We start from the raw sequence: 18959 nt of genomic DNA on the forward strand, positions 1-18959 counted from the left end.
TGGTGAGTAGTTGACTCAGAGAAAGACAATAGTTGAACAGTTTTGAACAAATTCATTTTTTTCCAAAATGAAGGAGAAGCAAGAGAGAGATTTCTTTCCCTTCAGTTTCACTTACTTAGCAAGCAAATGCAGCTAGCTAGTTTAGCCTACTGGAACACCCTGCTCAGAGAGAGGGATGCTATGTTAGCTAGCTGGCTATGACTTTCCAAAACAACGCTGGAACTCTTCAAATTAATTCATGGTAAGCTTTTGGTATTACTCATTTATTGCCACCAGGGCCCGCCAGTGTAACTGCTTACTGACTGCACACTAACGTTACTGCATGATTGTAGCGGGTTTACGAACGCGTTCGTTCTATTAGCTATACTGACTATGACATTACTTTAGCTAATATGGTGACAACGATGTAGGCAGTGTGTAGCGTTTATGATATGGTTTGGTTTGGAAAGGTTTTTTCGCCTGGTCACATACAGCTGATGTGTTGTGCATTGAAGTCCACAAGCGAAGGGAAGAAGTGAGAGGATGAGAGTGCATGGATGTGAGAAGAAATACAATGTGGCTGCTATGAAAGTGAACTGTGTTTACGCGTGATCAGGGGTGTATTCATTCTGCCATTTCTGTTGAAAAGGTTTATTGAACGTAAGCAAACGGAACAAAACGGGGATAAGTGTAATGGATGTGAAATGGCTAGCTAGTTAGCGGTGGTGCGCGCTAATAGCCTTTCAATCGGTGACGTCACTTGCTCTGAGACCTTGAAGTACACTCGATCCCTCCGATGTCAACAACTACAGACCAGTATCCCTTCTTTCTTTTCTCTCCAAAACTCTTGAACGTGCCGTCCTTGGCCAGCTCTCCTGCTATCTCTCTCAGAATGACCTTCTTGATCCAAATCAGTCAGGTTTCAAGACTAGTCATTCAACTGAGACTGCTCTTCTCTGTGTCACGGAGGCGCTCCGCACTGCTAAAGCTAACTCTCTCTCCTCTGCTCTCATCCTTCTAGACCTATCGGCTGCCTTTGATACTGTGAACCATCAGATCCTCCTCTCCACCCTCTCCGAGCTGGGCATCTCCGGCGCGGCCCACGCTTGGATTGCGTCCTACCTGACAGGTCGCTCCTACCAGGTGGCGTGGCGAGAATCTGTCTCCGCACCACGTGCTCTCACCACTGGTGTCCCCCAGGGCTCTGTTCTAGGCCCTCTCCTATTCTCGCTATACACCAAGTCACTTGGCTCTGTCATATCCTCACATGGTCTCTCCTATCATTGCTATGCAGACGACACACAATTAATCTTCTCCTTTCCCCCCTCTGATAACCAGGTGGTGAATCGCATCTCTGCATGTCTGGCAGACATATCAGTGTGGATGACGGATCACCACCTCAAGTTGAACCTCGGCAAGACGGAGCTGCTCTTCCTCCCGGGGAAGGACTGCCCGTTCCATGATCTCGCCATCACGGTTGACAACTCCATTGTGTCCTCCTCCCAGAGTGCTAAGAACCTTGGCGTGATCCTGGACAACACCCTGTCGTTCTCAACTAACATCAAGGCGGTGACCCGTTCCTGTAGGTTCATGCTCTACAACATTCGCAGAGTACGACCCTGCCTCACGCAGGAAGCGGCGCAGGTCCTAATCCAGGCACTTGTCATCTCCCGTCTGGATTACTGCAACTCGCTGTTGGCTGGGCTCCCTGCCTGTGCCATTAAACCCCTACAACTCATCCAGAACGCCGCAGCCCGTCTGGTGTTCAACTTTCCCAAGTTCTCTCACGTCACCCCGCTCCTCCGCTCTCTCCACTGGCTTCCAGTTGAAGCTCGCATCCGCTACAAGACCATGGTGCTTGCCTACGGAGCTGCGAGGGGAACGGCACCTCCGTACCTTCAGGCTCTGATCAGGCCCTACACCCAAACAAGGGCACTGCGTTCATCCACCTCTGGCCTGCTCGCCTCCCTACCTCTGAGGAAGTACAGTTCCCGCTCAGCCCAGTCAAAACTGTTCGCTGCTCTGGCACCCCAATGGTGGAACAAACTCCCTCACGACGCCAGGTCAGCGGAGTCAATCACCACCTTCCGGAGACACCTGAAACCCCACCTCTTTAAGGAATACCTAGGATAGGATAAAGTAATCCTTCTAACCCCCCCCCCCCTTAAAAGAGTTAGATGCACTATTGTAAAGTGGTTGTTCCACTGGATATCATAAGGTGAATGCACCAATTTGTAAGTCGCTCTGGATAAGAGCGTCTGCTAAATGACTTAAATGTAAATGTAAATGTAAGTAGTGGTTCCCCTTGCTCTGCAAGGGCCGCGGCCTTTGTGGAGCGATGGGTAACGATGCTTCGTGGGTGTCAGTTGTTGATGTGTGCAGAGGGTCCCTGGTTCGCGCCCGGGGCGAGGGGACGGACTTAAGTTAAACTGTTACATTGATGCTGTTGACCCGGATCACTGGTTGCTGCGGAAAAGGAGGAGGTCGAAAGGGGGGTGAGTGTAACGGATGTGAAATGGCTAGATAGTTAGCGGTGGTTCGCGCTAATAGCCTTTCAATTGGTGACGTCACTTGCTCTGAGACCTTGAAGTAGTGGTTCCCCTTGCTCTGCAAGGGCCGCGGCTCTTGTGGAGCGATGGGTAACGATGCTTCGTGGGTGACTGTTGTTGATGTGTGCAGAGGGTCCCTGGTTCGCGAGGGGACGGACGTAAAGTTAAGCTGTTACATAAGCATACTGGAATTTGTCCAATAGAAACTAGTGTTTGCAACTGTCGGACTAATGATTACACCCTATATCAGTCGTCATATTGTGAAAATTGTGGTAAAAAAATTGAGAACTAACAAACTTTTTTCAGGAAGGACCAAGGCACTCTTCGTGCAAATTAAATGCCTTCATTATGTTTCAATTGAACCAACATATCTGCGACTGCTACAGAGACACACACACCACAGCAACCTTCAGTCCTCCACTTTTACCCTGGGGGAGTGGGAGAGCTCAGGTCGGACGTGGGATGAAAAGCTGTTGGGAGGTTTTGGGTCTCTATAGATGAACATTAACCAACCCCCTGGCACGATTCAATTCACTTCACTTCACTTTGATTTCTAAATCTATGAGATCTCATGAGGACTGAATGTACAAATATGTATACGTTCCTACTGAGTATGAAACACAATGTATGTCAAACACAACAAGATTGGGCAATAATTAGAACGTTTCGAATAGATGCTCCTTTTAGGCTAATTTATCACGATTCCTCCTCTGTTCAGGTAATCGTCATACCCTTAAATCATAATGTTCCACTGCTGTACAGAGGGATTTTTGGAGTGGTTACACAGCTGTAAACAACAAGCCTGTACAAGCCAGATCTGCACTCCACTGAATCTGTTTTGACAATAAGCGAAGGCATACTGAGAGACAGTTGTTTACCACATCGGCCCGCCTACACACGAAATGTCACCCTATTCCGTGCATTACTTCTGACCAGGGCTCATATGGCTCTGGTCAACAGTAGTGCACTATATAGGAAATAGGGTGTCATTTGGAATGCATATTTAGACTTCACCTAGCTGCTGAAGGTGTAGGGGAAACAGGACCTGTGTCTCCTACTTTCTACTATTTTCTGTATTAGTTAGCCTTGCAACGTTTCAATTCAGCACCATATCAAACTCATGTTTTCACAATTGACATTTTTAAGTATATGAACTCATGGAGAAACCATCCAAAGTTGAAATTGTCCTGTCACCCCAAACCTTTCAGATACCCAGCCATACAATTGCTCAAACACAAAACAAACGTCTTCCTTGAACATAACTGACATGAATGACAATGTAGCTAGAACACTTCAAACCTGTTACAGGTGTTTGTAATGCAAGGATGACACCTAGTGGACCAAAGGACACATTACATGTGGATCATAGTTTAATTACAGCCAGCAAAGGGTGTCAGTGCAGAGCTGTGGAAAGGAGTCGAAAGCGCTCTTGGCATTCCCGTAAAAGATTTCAATCTTGGTTTCATCAGACCAGGGAATCTTGTTTCTCATGGTCTGAGAGTCCTTTAGGTGCCTTTTGGCAAAACAAGTGGGCTGTCATGTGCCTTTTACTGAGGAGTGGCTTCCGTCTGGCCACTCTACCATAAAAGGCCTGATTGATGGAGCGCTGCAGAGATGGTTGTCCTTCTGGAAGGTTCTCCCATCTCCACAGAGGAACTCTGGAGCTCTGTCAGAGTGACCATCGGGTTCTTGGTCACCTCCCTGACCAAGGCCCTTATCCCCCGATTGCTAAGTTTGGACGGGAGTCTGGCTCTAGGAAGAGTCTTGTATGTTCCAAACTTCTTTCATTTAAGAATGGAGGCCACTGTGTTCTTGGGGACCTTCAATTATACAGAAATTTTTTGGTACCCTTCGCCAGGGGGTACCAATCCTGTCTCGGCGCTCTACTGACAATTCATTCGACCTGATGGCTTGGTTTTTGCTCTGACATGCACTGTCAACTGTGGGACCTTATATAGACAGGTGTGTGCAATTCTAAATTATGTCCAATCAATTGAATATACCACAGGTGGACTCCAATCAAGTTGTAGAGACATCTCAAGAATGATCAATGGAAACAGGATGCACCTGAGCTCAATTGAGTCTCATAGCAAAGGGCCTTATGTAAATAAGGTATTACTGTTTTTATATTTAATAAATTAGAAAACATTTCTAAAAACCTGTTTTCGCTTTGTCATTATGGGGTATTGTGTGTAGATTGATGAGGAATTATTTTAATCAATTTTAGAATAAGAACTCCTTCAAGACTGATGGAAAAGCCTTCCACGTGAAGCTGTCAAGGCAAAGGGTGGATACTTTGAAGAATCTAAAATATATTTTGATTTGTTCAACACTTTTTTGGTTACTACATGATTCAATAAGTGTTATTTCATAGTTTTGATGTCTTCACTGTTATTCTACAATGTAGAAAATAGTAAAAAATAAAGAAAAACCCTTGAATGAGTAGGTGTGTCCAAAGTTTTGACTGGTACTGTATGTATCAAGGTGACATCTAGATGGTTATCGATATTAGTTAGTCAGCCACGCCAAACGGTCTTGAGTGGCAACAAATCTGCCCAATTAGCTGATTCGCATTCCATACACCCACTGCTTTTGACACACCCACTCGCCCATACTCCGGTCACCATATTGGGCTGCAGCTACCCTTACTTGGAGCTGTGGGGCAAGCAGCAGACCGCTCAACATCACAACAATTTGGCTATTATGAACTGAAATACTGTAGGTATTGCACCCTATTCCCTTTGTAGTGCAAAAGTGTACACTGTCCATCGTGCTCTGGTCAAAAGTACTGCACTATATAGGAAATAGGGTGCCAGTTCATGCCATGGTTAATATGATAAGCATTTTGATTTGGGGCTGGCTAAAGACATGAAAGGAAATTAATCAGCCTAAAGCGTGCATGTTGCTGCATTTCTCTCCATAGGCTTCACATACCAATATGAGACACATCATAATGGCAGTGGCCAGATTGGATGAGGCAATCGGTATAGGCCAGTTGCTTTGTCAGCCATTCAACAGAGTTGTGTATGAATGTTATGTTTTACTCCAAGGTAAAAGGTCACTGGGGTCAATTTAAGCACTGGCTTGTCTTGGGCAACGTTCCAAATGACACCCAGGGAATAGGGTGCCATTTGGGACGTATTCTTGCTTTGCCCCTGGTAATAGCATCCAAGATAAATAGCTACTCCTCAAAGCTTATCCACCAGACATACTGACATTGACACCTTTTAGTGCCAGATAAACAGTCCAGGGCTATATCCTCATCCCAAGGAGATTAACCTGCTTGGCGAGAACATAGGTTTGTAGCCTATTGCAGTCTCTCCAGTCCACTGTTGGGTTCACAGAGAAAATGTTTTTAACCAAAATGTCTAGTTTGTTATGGCAAAGTAGTATTTTATACTGCAGGGGAGGCAAAGTGGTATTTTATACTGCTGGGGGGGCTAGAGTAACAATATGCAAAACTATACAAATATGTAGCTAATGTATTACATTAAATTGACAATAATATGAATAAGACCTAGTTATAATTCACCTATTCACCCACTGTGTTCAAGCCGTCAATGATGCTTTACCTTTCAATCAAATGAAATGTAACTGAAAGACTAATTATAATGTTGCATGGAGACTACACATTCAACTTTTCTTACCTTGATGACAAACATCAGCCCTGCTGTCTGTCTGTCTTTGTTGTTAGTTTACTCGCCTTGGTATTTTTCCACTTGCACGGAAGACGCCCCCATGTAGCTAACTTCACCTCTAACTAGCTACGTATCGCTTGTTTTCCCTACGTAGCTCATAGCTTGAGTTCAGAACTGATCGAGCTCTATTCCTCAGCCGACCATTGCAGTGAGCAGTCAGAAGCCCGTCGTGTCTCTACCCGAGGCCGGATGGTAAAATCCAACCTCCAGCGGATCTTAAACAGTCATTGCTTTGCTCGCGAGAAAGAAGGAAAACCACAGTTCTGTACTACAATGGCGGATTTAAGTAGTAACGTTAATATTTGTGACATGATTGGCAAGTAAGTGAAGACGGAGAAAATAGCGAAGTGAAGTGGGGGATGGTGCATTTTTCAGTGACGAGGAAGTAACGTTAGCTACTAATATAAACTGGGATTTAATTTCTTATGACGTAAAATATTCCTATTTGTCCACAACTGGTTAGCTTGATAAGTAATCTATGAAACATATCCTACATTAATTTGGGGTTAAGAATTATAACGTTATTGTTTAAGGTTAGTCCTCTCCCTTAGCTTATCCTACGCTAGTTAGCCTAGATACGTCATTTATATAACAGAAGCTAGGCTAAAATCTAGCTACATTATCAAGGTCCTCTAGGAAGCCTAGCTATATCCATCACCACTTTTTTACAAACGGAACACCTTAACCATTTATTTCCATTTGTTTGAATGGTTGCCAATGACATCGTTTTGTAGTTTAGCTAGATAAGATTAGTTAACGTTAGCTGTGTAACTAGCTTGCCACCTGAAAGCATAGCATAGTCAGGTAGCTAGCTACCGTTAACTCACAGGTCAACGAATTAAAAGGCCCAAAATGAAACTGTCATTAGAATGGCTTGTTTCGTGGATGAGCAACTTAGAACAGAAGAAACACGCGGAATCCACGTCCATTGTTACCTTCTCTCTAAACACAATTGATTATTAATCAAAAGGCCCAAGTGACGCAACGTCATTCCTCCATGTTGACGTCACAAACGCTTTTACGGTTACATTGTAACGTTATACCATTATACTATTCGTCCCTCAAAATGATACACCCAAAACAATATTGGAGTCATATTGTCAAAGTATTGTTGAATTAATCAGCCAATCCCAATGAATAAATTAAATAATGGTGCAATTACATATCTACGTGGGATCAATTCATTATTCCATGTAGTATGCTATTTATACCTTTGACTTGTAGCGATCATTGGCACGTTTTTGGTCAAGTTAATTTGTCATCGGGCAGATACGCAGTTTAGATTGGGCACGTTTTTCCTCGTCGTGCACGTTTTCCCCATCGTGGAGCATTCCGAGTATTTTCGGTGAGCCGGCTCCCAAACGGCTCTTTGTTCAAAATGCTTGAAAATGGACCTAGGTAGAACCCTGAAAAAAGTACAGATATCCAACGTATATCCCAAAAGGTAAGCTATCAGATCGTGAAATGCGCGTTCAAATAAAATGTTACCTTGCACCCCCCAAAAAAAATGCAATTATAAAATTAGCGTGGACCAGATTGACACGCTCTCCGCACTATTTATTGTTTAAGCGGTGAGGGTTCACCCTTTTTAGATAATTATTTTGTCATTTATCTGCAGAATTTGTTTTTTTTTTAAATCAAAAGGCAGTAGTTGCAGTCAGGGAGCCAAATGAATGGCTCTTTCACCGATGCGGGTTCGGTTCCTGACGTTCGCCAAAAAGACCCGTTCAAAGAGAGTCGTTCGTTCGCGAATGACCCATCACTAGTGCTCTCCGGATGCAAGGCAGCCTCCAGATGTCCCCTGAAGGGCGTTAGGCAACCTGCTGTGTGCCATATAATACTATCCATCACATACATGGTGGATTATGTTTATTCATGATGTAGTTTTGCCTTGGAATAATACAATTTGTTTAGGTTATAGGGCAAAATATAATGTCACACTAAAGCCATATCAAATTTGATTGGTCACACACATATTTAGCAGATATTGCGGGTGTAGCGAAATGCTTGTGTTCCTAGCTCCAACAGTGCAGTAGTATCTAACAATTCACAACAATACACACATCCAGAAGTAAAAGAATGGAATTAAGAAATATATAAATAATAGATTAAGCAATGTCGGCGTGGCATTGACTAAAATACAGCAGAATAGAATACAGTATATACATATGAGATGAGTAAAGCGGTATGTAAACACTATTAAAGTTACAAGTGATCCCAAGTCTATGTATATAGGGCAGCAGTCTCTAAAGTGCAAGGTTGCATAACCAGGTGGAAGCCGGCAATGATGGCTATTTAATAGAAGCTATTTTTCAGTCTGTTGGTCCCAGCTTTGATGCACCTGTACTGACCTCGCCTTTCAATGAGTATCACAATTATGAAGGAGGTGGTGAACTCACATAGCCTACATGCAGTAGCGGTGCGTGGGTCAAATCACTGGGGAAGCCAAGCCAGAGAAAACAATTAAAGCCATATTACAACCTATGTGTTGTGATAAAGCATTTCGCTACACCCGCAATAACTGCTAAATATGTGTATGTGACCAATACAATTTGTGACCATGATAAGGCCGAGACAATAAGAAGACCCAGTGGCAGAGTAAATTAAACCACACCTTTTGTTTCATCACAAAACCGGAGAGCAACCTCTGTTTTGGTGAAGTCCACAAAGCATATTGCATGTAACAAACGGTTACGTGACCTACGTTTTCGGACCACTAAACAACTATTGATTTAGAACCACAGAGTTGCCGCAAGTCGCAAAGAAAACTGGAGCTGCCTCCACTATGCTTAGTACAGTGACAACTAAAAAATACCAAAAACAATTTGGTCCAATCAACGTAAGCCACATATGATGGGGATGTCTATGGTTCTGATTTCTGTGTATTTGTGCAAGAAGAAAAAACATGTTGACTCACCCTACCTTTATGGAAACACCAATGCCATCCTCTGTCTTTTTCATGTTGACGAAACGTCTATGGCTCAGTTATACAGCACATGCTTTTAGTTTTTGTTGTCCTAGGCTACCTGGCTAAAATGGTTGCTCGCTAGCTTAACTTCCTTTCAAGGGCATAAATGCGCCAGGTGAGCTAGTTAACATTAGCCTACTACATCTAGCACATTTTGAACTTACATCCTCTCAGGCCAGGGGCACGATGTATGAGTTTGTTTGGATCAAAATCGCTGTTATAATCATTGGTCAGTACAGAGAATGAAGTAAAACCAAATCCCGATCTCCATCCATGGCTAATTTAGGAAAGGGCCAATTTTAACTAGCTAGCTAGCCGCCAGAGGGCAACGATGCAACAATTCAACAACAACAAAAATCTCTCAATGATGATTTGCTGTAGATGTGATTGGAGTGAAGCCAAATCCAAACTGGCTTTCCTTGCCACTTTATTTTTTTGGTGCGCCAGGACCATTCACAGTTGAGCGCACACAGTTTAGCTCAACGCCGATTGGCTATTTTATACTTTTTTTTTAGTCAAGGGAGGCCAAATGCTCACTGGTTTCCCTTGCATTCAATGCTACGGGTGGCAACAATGTCATACTCTTTTTGACCAGACAGCATCAGATAGATGGCTTACAGAGACAGAGGGGCTCTTTTCGCTCACTCTGATGCTTTCTCCGGTGAGATACATTGAGAAGGAACATTTATGAAACAGATACGAAAGAGACAATTATTATTATTATTTTTTCTTGGTGATTTTTTGGGGGCGAAGCCTGGCTTCACTTGGTATCCATCAATACACGCCACTGCCTACATGGACAACAGTTCCAACTATAATGCGCTTTGAGGGTGAATTAAATCACACAATCAGTATTTTGGTTACCAATTTTACTTGCACTTGATACGTCGGCCTGTATTGCACCAAATAATTAAAATACACCGGGAAACACAAGATTTAAGCAACGTTATCTTGCATGTTCAGAGTCCTATTGCAATCAAAAGCTTAAAAACAACAATTAAAGATTAATATGTGTCTCTCCCTTTCCAGCCTGTCCCTACACTGTTGTAGTACCCGCGGTCCGGGGCCTCTGTGGTGCTCCTGATGCCCCTCTCCCACCCCTGAAGATCCCAGGTGGGCGAGGGAATGGTCAACGGGATCACACTCCTTCAGCTCGGCCGCTCTACTCTGTGAGTACATACACACATTTAACAACGCTCATGCAAATGCAACCGTAATATAATCTTTCATATTATGCATACTCCTCTAACACACCAGGATATCACACGCACTCATTGCATACTGCAAAAATATATTTAAGATATTACAATTTAAAGCTGCATATGACCAAATGCACATAGAAATGTGACTAATAGATATGTCATTCTCATTGAAAGCAAGTCTAAGAAGCGGTAGATATGTTCTATGCGCTATTTCTATGCTTCCTGTTAAGTTTCGATTGTCTTTTACATTCGGTTTTGTACACCAGCTTCAAACAGCTGAAAATAAAATATTTTTGGTTATTGAAAAGATACACTACATGACCAAAAGTATGCTCGTCGAACATCTCATTCCAAAATATGGAGTTGGTTCCCCTTTGCTGCTATAACAGCCTCCATTCTTCTGGGAAGGCTTTACACTAGATGTTTGAACATTGCTGCAGGGACTTGCTTCCATTCAGCCACAAGAGCATTAGTGAGGTCGGGCACTTATGTTGGGCAATTAGGCCTGGCTCGCAGTCGGCGTTCCAATTCATCCCAAAGGTGTTTGATGGGGTTAATTAAGTTCAGGGCTCTGTGCAGGCCAGTCAAGTTCTTCCACATCGATCTCGACAAACAATTTCTGTATGGACCTCACTTTGTGCACTGGGCAATTTTGATGCTGAAACAGGAAAGGGCCGTCCCCAAACTTTTGCCACAAAGTTGGAAGCACAGAATAGTCTAGAATGTCATTGTATGCTGTAGCGTTAAGATTTCCCTTCATTGGAACTAAGGGGCTTAGCATGAACCTTGAAAAACAGCCCCAGACCATTATTCCTCCTCCACCAAACTTTACAGTTGGCACTATGCATTGGGGCAGGTAGTGTCGCCATCTGCCAAACCTAGATTTGTCTATCGGACTGCCAGATGGTGAAGCGTGTTTCATCACTACAGAGAACACGTTTCCACTGCTCCAGAGTCCAATGGCGGCGAGGTTTACACCACTCCAGCCGACGCTTGGCATTGCGCATGGTGATCTTAGGCTTGTGTGCCGTGCGGTTGTTCGTCCATGGAAACCCATTTCATGAAGCTCCCAACGAACAGTTCTTGTGCTGACGTTGCTTCCAGAGGCAGTTTGGAACTCTGTAGTGAGTGTTGCAACCGAGGACAGTGAGCTTGTGTGGCCTACCACTTCGCGGCTGAGCCGTTGTTGCTCCTATACGTTTCCACTTCACAATCACAGCACTTACAGTTGACCGGGGCTGCTCTAGCAGGGCAGAAATTTGACAAACTGACTTGTTGGAAAGGTGGCATCCTATGACGTGCCACTTTTTAAAAGTCGCTGAGCTCTTTGATAAGGCCATTTTACTGCCAATGTTTGTTTATGGAGATTGCATGGCTGTGTGCTCGATTTTTATACACCTGTCAGTAACAGGTGTGGCTGAAATAGCCGACTCCACCAATTTGAAGGGGTGTGCACATACTTTTGTATATATATTGTATTTCACGGTGGTTAAGATGTTACGATGGTTCTCTACATAGCTTGTTTTGTCACACAAACTGAAATTAGGCAAACTATTAGAAATTTAGCGATTTCTGCGTATTTCACCTTTAAACCAGTTGAGCTGACAGGCGTCTTGCAAGGTTTTAACTATGGCTTTAATCATCAATCTAGCAAGAGGGCACTACTATTCATGTAGTAGTGTTTCCCCCCCTAGAAAACTATAACTTTTGCTTTCACCTTGAATTGCTTATTTATGTCTGAGAAAAAACAACACTTTTCAACAATCTAGTACACATATGATCTAGTTCACAAATGTATAAATAAACATATACAAATATATGATTAAAACAAAAAGTTTAATAATAAACTTCATATGTGTCCTTATATACAGTACCAGTCAAAAGTTTCGACACACCTACTCATTCCAGGGCTTTTCTTTATATTTTCTACATTGTAGAATAATAGCGAAGACATCAAAACTATGAAAGTAACCCAAAAAGTGTTAAACAAATCAAAATGTATTTTAGGTTTCTTCAAAGTAGCCACCCTTTTCCTTGATGACAGCTTTTTACACTCTTGGCATTCTCTCAACCAGCTTCACCTGGAATGCTTTTCCAACATTCTTGAAGGAGGTCCCACATGCTGAACACGTGTTGGCTGCTTTTCCTTCACTCTGCGGTCCAACTCATTCCAAACCATCTCAATTGGGTTGAGGTCAGGTGATTGTGGAGACCAGGACATCTGATGCAGCACTCCATCATTCTCCTTCTTGGTCAAATAGCCCTTACACAGCCTGGAGGTGTGTTGGGTCATTGTCCTGTTGAAAACAAATGATAGTCCCACTAAGCCCAAACCAGATGGGATGGTGTATCGCTGCAGAATGCTGTGGTAGCCATGCTGATTAAGTGTGCCTTGAATTCTAAATAAATCACAGACAGTGCCACCAGCGAAGCACTATCACACCTCCTTGCTTCCCGGTGGGAACCACACATGCAGAGATCATCCGTTCACTTACTCTGCGTCTCACAAAGACACGGCGGTTGGAACCAAAAATTTGGACTCATCAGACCAAAGGACAGATTTCCACTGGTCTCATTTCCATTGCTCGTGTTTCTTGGCCCAAGCAAGTCTCTTCTTATTGGTGTCCTTTAGTAGTGGTTTCTTTGCAGCAATTCGACCATGAAGGCCTGATTCACGCAGTCTCCTCTGAACAGTTGATGTTGAGATATCTTGGGCTGCAATTTCTGAGGCCGGTAACTCCAATGAACTTATCCTCTGCAGCAGAGGCTAGTTTCATCTTAGCGCTTGATGGTTTTTGCGACTGCACTTGAAGAAACTTTAAAAGTTCTTGAAATGTTCCAGATTGACTGACCTTCATGTCTTAAATTAATGATGGACTGACGCTTCTCTTTGCTTTTTTGAGCTGTTCTTGACATAATATGGACTTGGTCTTATACCAAATAGGGCTATCTTCTGTATACCACCCCTACCTTGTCACAACACAAATAAATGAGTAGATGTGTCCAAACCTTTGACTGGTACTGTAGTTATAATTTGTTTTAGGAACATCTACACAGAATATTTCACCTTTTATTACTTTACCAAACATATCATGACATTAGTGATAGTCAAAATCTGGAACATTTGTGAATGTCAAAATCAACATTTGGCCCATTTTTTAACGGCATGCATCCCTCCTATAGACAAGGGGATAAGGACTATGTAAATGGGGTCCATTTCTGACGTTCTGAGCATATGCAATGTGTCTGCCTCCGACGTAAAGCAAATGTTTGACTTCCACGCAATTACTTATTTTAGGTTTGGAAGTGCGTTGGTCACATTTGCTATCGCAGAGCTATGAAACGTATGTAATTTAGATCAGCCTCGCTCGAGACATTCAGCAATTGCTTTGCCACGTCTGTGCCGTGACGCAGTCGAGCTGGATCAATATTTATCTAACATGCTGACTGCACCGGGCACGCCCATGCGAGCGCCATTACGCGCGCGTTGATTATTGTCCATCCGCACCAGACTCGATCAGGGCTCGCAGGTTGAAATATCGAAGCGCACTCTGACCCAACTAATATTAATTTGGGCACAGGTCGAAACACATGAAACATTTAGCTAGCTAGCTTGATGTTGCTGGCTAATTTGCCCTGGGATATAAATAATATAAACAAAATATGTTATATAGCGATGTTCCCTCTCTGTTATTGGCATTAGCGCTTTAGCCAACAGCTTGCAGATACAGTGCGGGTATAGTGTAATGAAATTATTATTATTATGGTCAAAAGAGCGAGATTAGTTTTATTTGTCAAACAAGCATCAACAGAATAAGACCATTAATATGTATTGGAAAGGAGCATCAAGCTCATCGCCTCCACTTTCACCACCCTGTGAAGTTCATAACTGCATGCTTTCCCAACGAGTCGTAGTGGGAGGATCACACAAGTCATCAGGTGACTCGGAAGTTTACTTCGCTATGGTGGTTATTATAAAAAGTGTTTCCACCAACATTTCTCAGACACAAGAAGATCCCACCTTGTCTAGCATATTTTGTTTAGTCGACATTTGGAAAGTTGACTGACAAATGTTCTGTTTCCATCATGATAAACTTGAATACATTTTCAATACATTTAGTTGATTGCCTATTAAGTTCAATATATTGTTGAATTCCGTTTTAATGCCTGGATTACGTGAGGGCCCTAAATATCATGTTTGGACCCGAATTAAGCTCTCTATTGTTCCTGCAGTTAATTATTTCCTAATTTATCTGCAGGAAATGGGCAAAAAGCATAGGCCTGACAATAGTCTTTGCAAATTAGGGAGCAAAATGAACGCAGGTCTAAGAGTTGGTCACTTTTGTCGCTGTCTGGCAAGCCTCAACGTCCTAGGAAAGGAAACCTAGGAAATCCTTTGGTTTAATAGTCCCGATGCGATACCATGGATATATAATCACGTTGCATGATTTATGAATGGCAAAGGGGTATAGGAGGTCGACTTTATTCAGGCAGTTCGACACCTTTTTATAAACTAGACAACACTTGCCGTTCAGTTGTTATAGCACAGTAAATGGCATACCATGCGCCACGACTGTGGCTGGCTATGTGAAACACAAAATAAAATGCATTTCCTAGAAAATAATAATTAGGCTAGGTTGTGTATTTCAGCTCGTCGTTACCATATTACATGGGACCTGCAAATTCACGAGCATCATGATCTCTCTCTCCCTCCGAGCATCATGATCTCTCTCTCCCTCCGAGCATCATGATCTCTCTCTCCCTCCGAGCATCATGATCTCTCTCTCTCCGAGCATCATGCTCTCTCTCTCTCCGAGCATCATGCTCTCTCTCCCTCCATGTAAATACATTTGACTGAAACCAACCACAGCGCCTGCACATTGTACTGGGATGCGGGACAGATGGCAGACTGCGTTTCCCAGTCATCGCTCGCTTTGTGACTGACAGGCGCCTATCCTATCAATAGGTCGCTGAACGATACGCAACTTCTATTCTAGCGGGAGAGGGGTCGACAAGCTAGCCAATTGAAACTTTTAAATGAAAAGTAGCCAGCTGAAAATCAGTCTGTGACCGGCTGATTAGCCGAGGACCGGCGCGAATGGGAAACGCTGTTACTCATTTATAATTATTTGGTTGGCCGCAAACTCTACCGAGCCCTTTTAGAAGCTGTTAGCAGGATTTGCATATAAAGTGAAGTACTGCTTTAAAGAAAAACAGATATTACTTTTCCATTGCAAAAAGGTTGTTAGTGTGCTCTAGTGAACACAATCCTGAAGTCATCCAGGGAGTTTGTTCATTAATGATCCCTTCTTCAAGTGAAATGATTGATTAACGCTCCCTCCTTCCTATTTTGGTTTTCCAGGACCGGAAGTTGACTGTGACAGAGGAGCCGGCGGGGAACGGTCGCCCCGGGATACTCCACTTCCAGAGCCGCCCCACTGTTTCCAAGGTGATCCACTGGGACGCTGTGCTGAGCGGGAACGCTCTGTATGTGGAGATACCGATGGCCCCGCTCCCCGAGGGCAGCAAGGAGAGGTGTGTGCCTGTGCTCTCTGTATGTGAACATACGCGTGTGTGTATAATCTCATGTTGTCTAATTAACCCTGCCTACCTCTCTCTCTACAGTTTTGCGGCTCTTTTGGAGTATGCGGAGGAACATCTTGAAGTTGTCAGCGTGTTTGTCTGCTTTTACAAGAATAGAGATGATCGCAGTACGTAAAAGCGTATCCACCAAACCTATGATCTCAATCGATAAGCATCCACACAGTGAGCTCAAAGTATTGGGCAGTAACACCTTTTTTTATTTGATTTATTTTACCCCTTTTTCTCCCCAATTTCGTGGTATCCACTTGATTCAGAGGGGTTGGGTTAAATGCGGAAGACACATTTCAGTTGAAGGCATTCCGTTGTACAACTGACTAGGTATCTCCCCCCCCCCCCCCCCTTTAGGAGACCAAACGTTTTGGGGCAAATTCACTTGTATGTGTATTAAAGTAGTCAAAAGTTTAGAATTCGGTCCCATATTCCTTGCACGCAGTGATTACATCAAGCTTGTGACCCTACAAACTTGGATGCATTTGCTGTTTGTTTTGGTTGTGTTTCAGATTATTTTGTGCCCAATACAAATGAATGGTAAATAAATAAGTATTGTGCCATTCTGGAGTCACTTTTATTGTAAATAAGAATAGAATGTTTCTAAATACTTCTGCATTAATGTGGATGCTACCGTGATTACGGATAGTCCTGAATGAATCGTGAATAATAATGAGGAGTGAGAAAATTGCAGACAAACATCCTACCTCCCAAAATGCAAACCTCCCCTGTTATTGTAATGATGAGAGGTCAGCATGTCTTGGGGGTATGATATTTGTGCATCTAACTTTCTCACGATTAAATCAGGACTATCCCAAATAACAAAATGTGTCACGGTCCCAATACTTTTACAGTTCACTGTTTATGATGGAAGGTCGTCCTTGATGGTATTTCTTCTAATATGTGTCTTTGTGTGTCCCCACAGCTAAACTTGTGCGCACATTCAGCTTTCTGGGCTTCGAGATAGTGAAACCGGGCCGTGCCCTTGTCCCACTCCGACCTGACGTTTTCTTCATGGCCTACAACTTCGACATGGACTCTTCCTCCGACGAGGATTAGCTCTGACCCCTGTGGGGTGTTCCCAGGAAGCAGAATCCTCAATTTAGCCAGCTAACTTTGATAAACAGCCAGATATAGGCACATCTTTCGATTTTTTTTCTGGTTTACTTAGAAAGCTAAACCTGAGTGTGGGTTTTTTGGTTGAGTCAGTCATGCCACTTCAATTCTATATTCTAAGAAAGAGGAAGTCGTTTCCCAAACATTTAGTTAAGACATTTAGCTGGCTAAGTAACACATTGATCCTGCTTATTGGAACAGCCCCCTTGCCTAGCATGGATCCCAACTTGAATTGTGCTGTTTTCACTATTGTTTCACAAACTGTTTCAATGAAGAGATGGTTCAGCCAGACTGACGTCTGATGGCCATGCTGTGATGACCACAATTGTGAAGTGAAACAACTGCGTGAAACGGAGCAATTCAGTTTGGGATCCAGGCTTCCCCCCACCTTACCCACTGCTCCACCAAACCCCACTCTCCTATGTGACCCAAGTGCTTTCAGCCTTCCATGCTTTTGTTCAAAGGAAGTGGATGATTAGTTTAGATATTGTATCCCCCAGTTTCACAGCTTGGCTGACATTTCTCTTTCCCCTCTCTTTCATCCCTTTTAAGTTCTTTATTATTTAGGTTTCATTGGTGTTTTGTTCATTACTTAAGAGGGAACCATGTTTTTACGGACTTTGAGCATATTGCAATTCTCATAACTGTTATCATCAATCGATTGTCTGTTTTATTCTTATTGTGTTGATAGGCAGGAGGATTTTTTTATTTTTTTTGAATGTTTAAAAAAAAAACAGGTCATCAGGTTTACGCTTGGGTACTCCAGCTTTTAATTTGATTGGCTAAGATATGCTTTTATTTCATTGGCTATATTAGATATGAGCTTTTTATTTCATTGGCTAAGCTATAAAAACAACATGTCCGCCCCACCTTTGTGACAAACATTTTGATGATAAAGCACTCATGTCCTCTGACAAATGTTGTAATGTGTGTAAACATTGCTTTTAAACAAAAAAGCTCCAATATTGGTATTTCATTGCTGGATAATAGCCCTTTAAACTTTAGCACATGTGAATGCTGTTGTGTAACTGGTTTGGGTGCTTCAATTTGAGAAGTAAATATGATGGATTAATTGGTTCAAAGCAACCAAAAAAAGTCAAGTCCTTTTTGCTTTTCTTTCATGTATATCAGAAAATGATTGTACCATTGTTTGGATAAAAATTGCTGTGATGTTTCGATTTGGATTTTTGGACTAGCATTCCGTTTTAACTTTTTGATTCTTCGTGTAGTTTAAGTTTGATGTTCACCTTGCATAGTGGTACGTACCTATTGTGCTCCTGTGATAATAAAAGTAAGAAAAATAGCATTGCCTCCTTGTCTCCGATACATAATCTTATGGATTTTTTCCTTCTCCCGATTCTGTCTTGTTCTTTGTTAATGCACTTTACATTTAGACAAATAACACACACTGGATGTGACCCATTTGCATGATCCTTATTCCAGAAGTTGACAAGTGTATGCTAGTTACTGTTCAGTATTTCTTTGCAATAACACATTTTGACAGTTCAAACACCTCTGATAGTGTAAATATTGGGAGTGAAATGCAATTGATTGAATTAAAGGCAGCCATCTGATCTTATGCCACTAATTGGGCAAAAGATCAGAACTGGGCTTCTTGTGTAAACGCAGCTGTAGTTATTCAAATGGTTTCCATGGCTTAAATCAATTAGTCTTTGCTGTGTCAATTGCATTGGAGGTAGAGGGCCCAGGTCCACTCCCTTCGGACCTTCCGATGCATTTTGAGGATGTGCAGAATCAAGAGATTGAGAAAGACATTGTTTGCACACTAGGGCTATATTCCCCTTCTCCAAAAGTATGCACTCGTAGACCCCCCCCCCCCCCTCATGGATTTTAA

General features: G+C 42.8%; 1 long non-coding RNA gene and 1 pseudogene across 1 annotated transcript in view; one reads left to right on the top strand and one right to left on the bottom strand.

Moving 5' to 3' along the window:
- LOC139543597 (uncharacterized) overlaps positions 1-6295 on the bottom strand; it is a 32805-nt gene extending 26510 nt beyond the window's left edge. Inside the window, exon 1 of the long non-coding RNA XR_011668737.1 lies at positions 6176-6295. This is a non-coding gene — a long non-coding RNA (uncharacterized lncRNA). The remainder of the gene's footprint in view (positions 1-6175) is intronic.
- A 27-nt stretch (positions 6296-6322) lies between these two features.
- On the top strand, positions 6323-18407 carry LOC139543596 (ornithine decarboxylase antizyme 2-like; annotated as a pseudogene).
- The last annotated feature ends 552 nt before the right edge of the window (positions 18408-18959 follow it).

The sequence above is a fragment of the Salvelinus alpinus genome, chromosome 18 (genome assembly GCF_045679555.1).
Source record: "Salvelinus alpinus chromosome 18, SLU_Salpinus.1, whole genome shotgun sequence".
Taxonomy (NCBI): Eukaryota; Metazoa; Chordata; class Actinopteri; order Salmoniformes; family Salmonidae; genus Salvelinus; species Salvelinus alpinus.